Below are 10692 nucleotides of genomic sequence, written 5' to 3'. Positions count from 1 at the left end.
GAGATATATGATCTACGGACAATTCCTTCGACCTCATGTCTTGGTTTTTGCTCTGACATGCACTGTCAACTGTGGGACCTTATATAGACAGGTGTGTGCCTTTCCAAATCAGAAGGACTCCAATCAAGTTGTAGAAACATTTTAAGGATGATCAATGGAAACAGGATGTACCTGAGCTCAAGTTCGATTCTCATAGCAAAGGGTCTGAATACTAAGGTAAATAAGGTGTTTTATTTTTTATAAATGAGAAAAAAATTCTAAAAACCTGTTTTCGCTTTGTCATAATGGGGTATTGTGTGTCGATTGATGAGAACATTTTATTTAAACTTCTTCTTGTGCTTCTTCTTCTTCTTGTGCTGCAGCAGCTCTAGGATGAGTCACCCTCACCCAGGACACAGCGCCCTCTTCTGGCACTGCCTGAGAAGTGTCCTGGCCTTCCTATGTAAAAAGGCCCAGAAACACAGTGACTCAAGTCAAATTGCATTGCAACCATTGAGGTGATTGCATCTAGCTAGGTCTTATTGTAGGCCCAGTTAGAGTAGATGTTCCTCCCCTCTGCAGCATCTTGTGCCTGCGGGTCTAGCTCGTTAGCCACTAGCATGCCGTCCACAGCACTCTACAGTGAGAGGATAGCATTAGCGTCTAGTGTGGTGCTAGTAGATGCAGTATGCAAAGGTTCCTCCTCACCCGCTTGAAGACACGGACAACGGTGTGGGCACAGACAGCACTCCTGCTGGGTCAAACCCCCAGGAGTCTCTGCTGGACCTTCTCATCTCACAGGGCTGAGTAGAATGTGTGAGGTGATGTGACAACAGGGTCATGTTCAGTATGAGCAAATGGGAGAAAACATTTTGAAACAGATTATTATTATTATTATTTTTAAAGAGGGTTGTCATTGGAGAATTTTCTGAACGTTTTTACATTTTTCTGTTTTGTGCCTACAATATTGGAAATAAGTAGCATACAGCCATTGCATCACAGAGTATGCTGCTACAGTTGCGTACCTGTAATAAGGCAATGATCTGGAAGCAGGGGATATCAGGGTAGGGTTTAGACACCGTGCCCAGGGCCTCAATGAAGAGCTCCATGCAGGCCTGGTCCTTAATCAGGTGGGGGGCTGCCTGTTCATTGTACTTCCCCAGGACCAGCTGCATGAGCAGGGCATTTGTCCTTTAGAATGGTGGGTTTCCCCCGGCCCGCTCTGCTCCAGCAGGCTCCGGCTGCGGCACAGAATGAGGAGAAAAGGAGACAGGAATATAAAATATATGGCTTTACAAAAACCTCCAACACCCAGATGAGAGCTCCCATATAAAGAGCCCTCCGAGTTATTTCAATCTTTCACATTCCAGCAAGGACTTCTTAAATGTCTGTTGTCACTCCCTGTCCACTCACCTCTCCCAGAGCCCTCGAATGGTTTTGGAGGTGTAGGCAGGGCAGCTGGCCACCTGACCACTGAGCGGCAGCTCCTCCAACCCCACTAGCAGGTCTTGTCCCGGGCCTTGCCTGTCCCTGTTACAGCCTCCTCACAGAACTTCCTCATGGCCTACAGAAACACATCTATTTGGAAAGAGTGTTTATAATAACATTTAATGTGAATAGAAGACAAAATAGGTGTGTGTTTAGGATTTATTTTGATACTGTGTACCAACAATGCTTAATTGAGAATACAAATGAAGTATTCACGTGTGTGTGTCTCACCCTCACCCGCCTGTCGATGGTGGGGTGAAAGGGAGAGCTGTCCACCTGGGCCAGGGTCTGTAGGGTGGCTGTGGCTGCCCTCCTCACCTCACAGACAGAGGAGCTCAGACAGGCCAGCAGGGAGAGCACCACTATGGAGGGAAGAAACATTTACAACTTTGTTTCTGATACACCAGTAATACTACAGCCACATGCCTTCTACTGCAGTGATTGTGAGTTTTATTACACCGTCACAAACAGAGCAGGCAATAAGCTTAACGTAGCACAATACTGTAGACAGTTCTCTCACCCCAGACCACTGATAAACCCCAGGTCATTTTCAGACTGTGCCAAACTCTATACATGAAATACAATAAAATGATCCATGTCTGGTTAAAATATAGATTACACCAATAAGGCTACCTGGTGATGAGCCCGATGCCAGCAGTGTGAGGGTCTTCTCTGGCTGGGTGCTGAGGAGGGCGCTGCCCACAGAGGGCTTGGGTCTGCAGGATGGCATTGATCTTACAGTCCAGCTGGTCTCCTAGGTTACTGCCGTAGCCTCACACCAGGCACAGGAACTTGAAGAGCTCAAGGGGATCACTCAGGTGGACCTGGGACTAATGGAGGGGGTTGAGGAATGGAATAATGTGGACAAAGTGAGACAGTTGATCGTAAAAAAAACGGGAGATTGCTTTGTTTCGCCTACTTCCAAACACACTTTACCTTACATTGATTATCATCATCGTTATATTGTAGCATACCTAGAGGAACAATGAACTATCCTTCGAGTGATGCTATGCGCCAATGAGTTGAGTGAAGCATCCGTCTGTGCACTGAAATGCATTGTGTAACATATCAAGTTTCAGTACCTAGAAAAGTAGCGTCATCAGGGCCCTGAAGCTGGCTGCAATGGGCCCCTGGCGTGCCCCAGCGACGATGACATCAAACACACGACACAGCAGTCGGCAGTAGCAGCACGTGTTGGTGTCCAGCTTCTCTGGGTTCCACCATGTCTCACTTGACAGAAAATCCAGACAGGAAGCAAGCCATCTGTCAGCCTCCTTCCTTCTTACTCAGTGTGTGACCAAGTGGCTAAAGTAACTGGTGATATCCAGGCCTTTACTTGAACATGATGAAAAACAATATGCAGCCAATTGCTTTCGAAAAAGGAACATTTTTGAAGGAAGCGTCGTGGCACTTGACTAGATAAGAGTCCTCTAAGCAGTGACACCAGCAGTGACACCAGCAGCACCCCATACGCTGTCTCTCTGCCCTGCCCTCTACAGGTACTCTTCCATGACTATCCTCCTGCTGCAGGCAACAATAGAGGAAAAGACGGTAAAACATTTCAGACCAATTTCAACAGTACAGAAAAGCATACAATGGGTTAAGGAATTGGAGGATGAAAATCGTAGAAAGACGTAACGTAAATATCCCAAAAGGAAACCTCTGATTTATATAGTTGTACAAACTGCCACCCCCACTCACCTGAGGCATGTCTTTCTGGGTAAGTTCCAGCATTGAAAGCTCCAGCAGGGAGTAGACACACTGGGCGGTGTGGAGGTGCTGGGTCTCACTCACGTCCCCCAGGCCCTGCATTAAGGTCTGGCTCGGCACCATGAACACTGCCCTCTCCCACAGGCTGCCCCGCTGGACCGCTACCACACCAGCCAGCTTCAACCAGCTAGAAGACATGCAAATGAGGTCAAGGGTGAGTTGTGTTACTTATGACAATTTCCTCTTGAAACCAGCATGTTAATCCAAATTTCGAGCTGCAAAAAGGGATATTACCTGAGCTAGGCCGCGGAGAGATCCAAAAATCATCATATCAGTTTCAGGAAAGTAAGGCAGGTTTGTTTCAAATGGTACTTTGGATACACCAACAAATGTTTACTAATCACTCATAGCATTGCGTTTGGAGAAGGGGTCCATGTTAGACAGGTTCTTGGTCTGTGTTGAGATGTTGGTTGGCTGAGAAATCCTCTCCATCACATCCTTGAGTGCTGAGAGCAGATATAGGATGTAGTTAGTACACAGACAACCTTACTGTCTGGAAGTCAATAATCCTAACAAGCAGAACTTTATATTAGTGGCAGCGAGTTTCGAGTATACCTGATCCCTCTGTTTACAAAAGTATCCTACATAGCATTCTCAGTAAGCCATTTCCAAGTGTCATCAAAGACAAAAAAATGACCTTTATTGTAAAACTCCATGGTCTTATGTGTTTACCATGGGCCCAGCCCTGAGTGCGGTGGTGCTGGTATAAGAGGGTGGAGACTGGGCCACACAAGTGGCCATCTGGAGGTCTGGGGAGTCCGGCAGGGCCGAGATGACCACAAGGAAGGGCAATAGATCCTGATGACACGGGCCCTCAGGTCAGAGATCCCCTCAACCAGTCTGGGTTCCTCCAGAACCCTCACTGCCTCCGACTGTGGACACCTATGAGGAAGCACATAGAACCCATTCACTATCATACTATGGATACGGAGATACCTGGGGATTGATGTACATTTCAAAAGGTGAGAACAGTATTAACCAGTTCCCAGCCTTTGAGAGGTCTACGCATGGCAGCAGTGAGTAGACATGAAACAGTGTCCTCTGGATCAAGAAAGAGCTGAGGAGGATATATAGGATGAGTTAGGTTTAATCCTAGTAGATTCCAATATGAACGTACCTGAAAGTCTAATGTTCCAGCCACTCACCTCCAGAGCCTTCAAAGTTGCAGCCACCACCTCGGGGCCGTCCTCCTTCATGCGCTCCAACAGGGCCTCCTATAGGAAGGCCCGGTCAAAGCCCTCCTGTCCCGAGGTGACAATTCCCAATAGCTGTTCCACAGCCGTGTGCCTCAGGGAGGGGAGCGGGTGCTTCAGGCTCAGCAGGAGGGAGGTGTCTCGAGTCCCTGAGGATCTGCAGCCAAAAGTGAGCAGAGGGTAAGAAAAAGGAAGAAACATAATGGCTTTGAGGAGGGTGAACTGATCCTATAGTTAGTCAGATGCAGGTATAGCACTGCTCTTCACTAGGCTTAGGCAATATAGAGTTTATACCGGGGTATTTAGAAATACCAACGGAATTACTTTTTAATACCGTAAAAATAATTAAGTATTTTAAATGTTTTGGTTTGGGGGCACCTCCGCCTAGCGAGGGCTACATGCTACGCCCCTGTTTATAACTATAAGTTAAGTATAACTAAAATGTGTCAAATAAATTATATCCAGTGCAGGCTTCGGTTATGCATTTGGTTTGCTAACTTGCTAGCTAAGTGGCTAGATTTCAAGATCAATCTTCTTGGTTAGAGCAGAGACATTCAATCCCCTCTTGGATCAAGATCCCTGTTGCCTCAGTTTTTTTTATAGCTCCCCTTGTGTGCAGATTTGGTAATACTGTATACCCCGGTATGGTACAAAAAAACAGTATGAAGGTATGAACATCTGGATACCGCACAACCCTCTACTCACCAGTGCTGGAGGAGACAACGGCGTGAACCAGGTAGCAGAGTAAGGGCCTGATGCCGTGGCCTGGAGGGTGGGGACCAAAGAAGTCACAGCACACATCTGGCCAGAGGTTCTAAAGAGCACAAAGACAACGCCAATGAAGCAACACAAAAATTCTGACAATATAGGGCCTAAGATGACAAAGTGATGAAATAGTCTCAGAGTAAAATTCTTTCAATGCCTCTTCTTCACTCACTTTGGGCCAACAATGCCCTCATTTTGGTTCTGCAGGAGGACGATGAGGCAGCCCAGGCCCACTTTGGGCAGCAGGGGCTCCTTGCCGTGACTTGCTGATCTGCAGGGCCAGGGTGTCCACCAGCTGGGACTTCATCGACCACCTTCACAACCAGCTGGCACACTTTCATGTAGGTGGAATCCTTGTAGTCTGTCAAGGACACAAAGGAAAGGGTCAGTACGAGTTGAACAGTTTTAACCTGTTAACTACCTCTTATGGTTACATTTTTTAACTTCAATAAGAAGTGTTAACGTTTCAAAACAGAATGGCTTCTTATGAGGCTAAAAGTCTGCATCTAACTTTCTGAACATAAGGCAGTAGCTTGGATATGATTGTCAGACTTTCTCCACAGCATCCAAAACTGGTACAAATGGTGGACGCATGGAAAAAGAAAATCACTCGAAGTTGGGCAGTTTCCAGAATTTTCTGAAGATGCCTGCAGAAATGACTAACAGGTCAAGATGAGGCTCTGTGCTTGATACTTGAGGAAACATGGAGACGTAAAGCAGTGTATTGGGTTTACCTTGATTGACTTAGTGACCAGGGTGTAGATGAAACCCATGAAGCCCAAGTCTTTGTAACAGTCAGTGATTAGGGTTCCTCTGGCCAAAGGGAACTCCTGGTTTCTGTCAGGAAATCTAAATATATTGATCATTGATAATATATTATATGCCATTTAGCAGACGCCTTTATCCACAGGGACATAGTCATAAGTGTATACATTTTACGTTTGGGTGGTCCCGGGTATCGAGCCCATAATCCTGACGTTGCAAGCGTCATGCTCTACCAATGGAGCCATTGATGACATGCTGATCATGTAATGAAAAATAATACATCTGTCAACTTCCAATAGTTATGTTCATAAATCATATAACAATTACCTGAAGCCCACCAGCCAATTCCATAGGTTAGTGGGGTCCTTTAACTGAATGACTTACATACACCTTAGTCTCGTATAAAGGGCAACACACAGGAAAGCAGGCTCTCCCCATTATACAGGTGGAAGTGGAATCTGTGAGGGCTACAGGAAAGAAATACCAGTAGACAAAATGTCAAGCTATTTTCAGTTTACATTAAGCTTTCATAGCAGTGAGACAACTTCAGTTCTCAGAAGTACTAAAAACAACCCCTCTGACAAGTTATCCATGGGGGGGGCTGTGTATAAGCCACTCTATGCACTTCTGTACAGGCTTGAGCAGGAAGTGTGGAGACGGCCTTGCGAGAAACAGTAAGATGCCTGTGTCCGGTTTCTCGTTGACCTCATTGGACTGGACACCGCGCTCCAGGCCCACCGAGGCTTGGCTGAAGAGGGTCTTCTGGAACTCACTGAATGCAGGCTCGATGCTCAGGAGATCCTCAAGCCCACTCAAACTCTCAACCCTTATAACAGCTGCTGCAAATGAAAAACTCTGGACAGCCATGACTTTGGCCACCTCATTCTTTCACCCTTGTGGGGAATTCCAAATACGTGGCTTCATGGTTCCCACCGCAATTACAACATGTCCAAGTTGTGGAAAAGATAATATCATATGTTTTGAAAATGTGACATCTCCGCTTCTCCCTTCTGCAAACTCTTGAAACATGTCCAAACGTTTTACAGTGGTCACACTGCATTAGTCTTGGAACCAATGCTCTGATTTTGTAGTTTATATATCCCAACTGCACTGGAGTAAGGAGAGACCATATCAAAAAACAAAAGAACAGATAACTTTTTCTTCATTCACCCCACGATTCATCCGACAAGCATCAATCACTCCAGGAATATTTTAAATCTCTGCAGTATCGACTTCCCACGAAACGCCAGAAATTACCACCTTGAGATCCTTCTGATCCAAAAGAACTAAATGTCAAAGCAAGCCCGCCTCTCGTAAAACTCCTACTCCTATAAGATAAGAAGGGGCATTTCCATCACTTTATGCTGCTTTTCTACGTTTCCTATATTCCAATTATCCTTGATTCCCCACCATTATCTTTACGCACCACATCAACTTCCAGTTCCGCCATCTTTTCAGCCGGCTGCCAGCCTAGCCTATGCTAGCTAATAAACTTCCAGCTTTGACAACAGTAGTTATTCGCTACTACATTACTCGGGCCAATTCGCACGGTATTTTATTTCCGATTCATGAAATGTACTTCAAAATCAAAGTGGCCAAATCACAACCATTCTCTATTTCTTATTCAATGTAGTGAAAAATGCACAGCAGTCATTTTAGATTCTTCAAATAACATAAAAAGCTGTTGTCCGTGTAGATAAGAAAACAAAAGTACCCTGTTTTACTCCAGTCCAGGGTGGCGATAAAGCACCAGTGAAGTTTATTTACCGCCTTCATAAAACATCAGAATATAATTTATATGGTTCAGTCACCAACACCGTGGTCCGCGAAATAGTAGAGATTAGAGAAATGTCGATAACCTTACTCTTGTGAGATATTTTTAATGGTTATATTGAGACTCACGTGTAAATGAAACGTTACTTTGGTTTGTAAGGATTCAGAGATTAGTTTTATTTTGAGAGCTTGTCAAGCATCTTTGTCAAACTAACGTTAGTTAGCTAATGTACACCTTCACGCTAGGTATAGGACGGGGAGAAATGCTACTGTTCTGATAAATCACTGCGCATCACCTGTCCCATCAGCCCAGCCAGGTAAGTGGAAACATCCAGACAGTCTTAGAGCAAAGCAGTGCGACACAAACAACAACAGAGTTACACATGGAATAAACAGTCATTAATACAATAAAGTCTTTATACAGTGTGTGCAAATGAGGTAGGATAAAGGAGGTAAGGCAATAAATAGGACATAGTGGCGAAATAATTACAATATAGCAATTAAACATTGGAGTGATAGATGTGCAGAAGATGAGTGTGCAAGTAGAGATACTGTTGTTTGACAGTTCATTTTTCGCGGAATCCCGCCTACCGCAAATTACTATTGGGCGTGGGGCTCTCAGCCTCCCTTGAACATTGCGCTGATTGGGGGGATTCGATTATCTGTCCCGGGGTGTCACTGTGTAGGAGATTGTATCGGGTGAAAAGTGATTGCACTCGTTTTTGAACCGGACTTCCTTCCGGGTGTAGGCCAGGGCGGCGTTGAGTAAGTTTTTCGTTCTGGATAGTTCAATTGAACGGAAACTGCTGTCCTAAATGACCAGTTGAAACACTGGGAGGGGTTGGCTTGGTTAACCCTGGCAGTATGGCCACTTCCCTTTTATGGCCACGCATTGCTTCAAGCCACACCCACAAAACGAGAGCAACGTAGACACATCAAAAACGTACAATGACGTTTGGGTGAAACGTGTCGTTCAGTACTAACCATTCTGCAACATAGCAAACGTTTACGCGAACTGAACGCAACTGTGGTGTCCTACTCTGGTCGATGTTGAATTCGGCTCAAAACAAAAGTGATGTAGGCTAAGAACGTGGAATAATGAGTTTATTTTCATATAAACGATTTAACTGTCTCCCTAAATGAAGACTAGTCTGAAATCAAAAATATGTTATATGGAAAAGAGGTGTATGTTTCCGAATGATGCACCATTCAGCCTTGACAACATGGCCGACCTCGCAGATTACTGTTCATCAGTCACTGTTTTTAGTTAGTCACTGTGTATTTATTCCTTGTCACTGTTTTCTTTCACTCTACATTTTTGGAAAATAACATGTTAGTGTTTGCCTACACCTGTTGTTTACGAAGCATGTGACAAGTCACATTTGATTTCGATTTGAGAAGGGAGATGATACACTTTTGCCTATAGACTGGTGCACCGCGGTTCAGCTTAATCGAACTCCCTCACTGATTGGTTCAAGTTTGAAAAGGCTACTGAAGTGACATTTGACATTCTTCCTTCACAATTTACCAAATATGTTGGTTGTGTGTTGTAAATTCTGGAGGAAAGAACAATCAACACTAGTAGCTATTTCTCCCACTTTGTTGGGGGTTAGACATTTTGGAATTAAGATTTTGAATGACTGGAATTTTAACAGTTTATAACTGTTATGGCCACTTCCAATCCTGAGGGATAGATACTATTTAGATTGGGTAGTTTTAGGCCAGTGGTCTCCAACCTTTTCTAGCATGAGAGCTACTTGGGGGGAAAATGAAACATGTCGGGAGCTACAATTTTTTTTTTTTATCTTTCAAATAGGCATTCTTCTCTTATCCCCTGCAACTATTCCCCCAGTCCTTGGTGTACAAGTGAAAATAGTGCACTGTTTTCTGTCAATATATCTGGTAAAATAATGGTTAAAAAACAGCTCTAAGAAAGCACAAAAAAATGGTTTGTTTTTTTCTCTCGTAAATTGTTTTCTTTGTTTAATTTTAACTGGTTTTAGTTTTTTAAATCACTCTCAAATGTACAATTGTTCATAGAGAAACAATGCAATTGGATGTTTTGAGTCCAAGTCTATGGTTAATTCCCTTCTAATTGTGCATCTGGCCCTTTTAATTGCGAGTCTAGTGACTGCTGAATGTGCTGTCTTTGCCGGTCTAGCAATGGTTCTCTGTACAGCTGCTGCTCATTTTATGGCAAAGTTCGCAAATTACAAGTAATAGATACAAATGATATACTTACTCATGATATACTTCTGCCAGGTAAGCCTACTTTGCAGCAGTGGTGTAAAGTACTAAAGTAAAAATTATTTGAAAGTAGTTTTTTGGGGTATCTGTACTTTACATTACTATTTTATATTTTTGACAATTTTTACTTTTACTTCACTACATTCCTAAAGAAAATAATGTACTTTTTACTCTACATTTTCCCTGACACCCAAAAGTACTCGTTACATGTTTTATGCTTAGAAGGACAAGAAAATGTTCCAATTCACACACTTATCAAGAGAACATCCCTACCTCCTCTGATCTGGCAGACTCACTAAACACATGCTTTGTCTGTAAATTATGTCGGAGTGTTGGAGTGTGCCTGTGACTCTGTAAATAAAACAAGAAAATTGTGCACATTTGCTTAATATAAGGAATTTGAAATGATTTACAGTGCATTCGGAAAGTATAGACACCTTCCCTTTTTCACATTTTGTTACGTTAAAGCCTTATTCTAAAATTGATTAAAATATTTGTTTTACTCAATCTACACACAATACCCCATAATAACAAAGTGAAAACAGGTTATACATTTTTACAAATTTATGTAAATGTTTTTATTTTATTTTTTATATGTATTCAGACCCTTTGCTATGAGACTCGAAACTGAGCTTAGGTGTGTCATGTTTCCATTGATCGTCCTTGAGATGTTTCTACAACTTGCTTGGAGTCCACCTGTGGTAAATTCTAT

At 43.5% G+C, this 10692-nt stretch overlaps 1 long non-coding RNA gene across 2 annotated transcripts; it reads right to left on the bottom strand.

Annotated features, from left to right (window-relative positions):
- Positions 1–5135: 5135 nt before the first annotated feature.
- Positions 5136–7876, bottom strand: LOC112223491. Of its 2 annotated transcripts, XR_002949332.2 has the most exons (4): positions 6288–7876; positions 5930–6044; positions 5368–5556; positions 5136–5244 (listed from the first exon to the last, which is right to left on the bottom strand). It is a non-coding gene; the product is annotated as an uncharacterized LOC112223491 (long non-coding RNA). The 2 variants fall into 2 exon arrangements; XR_006079810.1 differs by having other exon boundaries at positions 5930–7872.
- Positions 7877–10692: the final 2816 nt, after the last annotated feature.

The sequence above is a fragment of the Oncorhynchus tshawytscha genome, linkage group LG24, assembly GCF_018296145.1.
Source record: "Oncorhynchus tshawytscha isolate Ot180627B linkage group LG24, Otsh_v2.0, whole genome shotgun sequence".
Taxonomy (NCBI): domain Eukaryota; kingdom Metazoa; phylum Chordata; class Actinopteri; order Salmoniformes; family Salmonidae; genus Oncorhynchus; species Oncorhynchus tshawytscha.
Note: the sequence above shows the minus strand (reverse complement) of the source record. Positions and strands in the feature narration are given on the sequence as shown.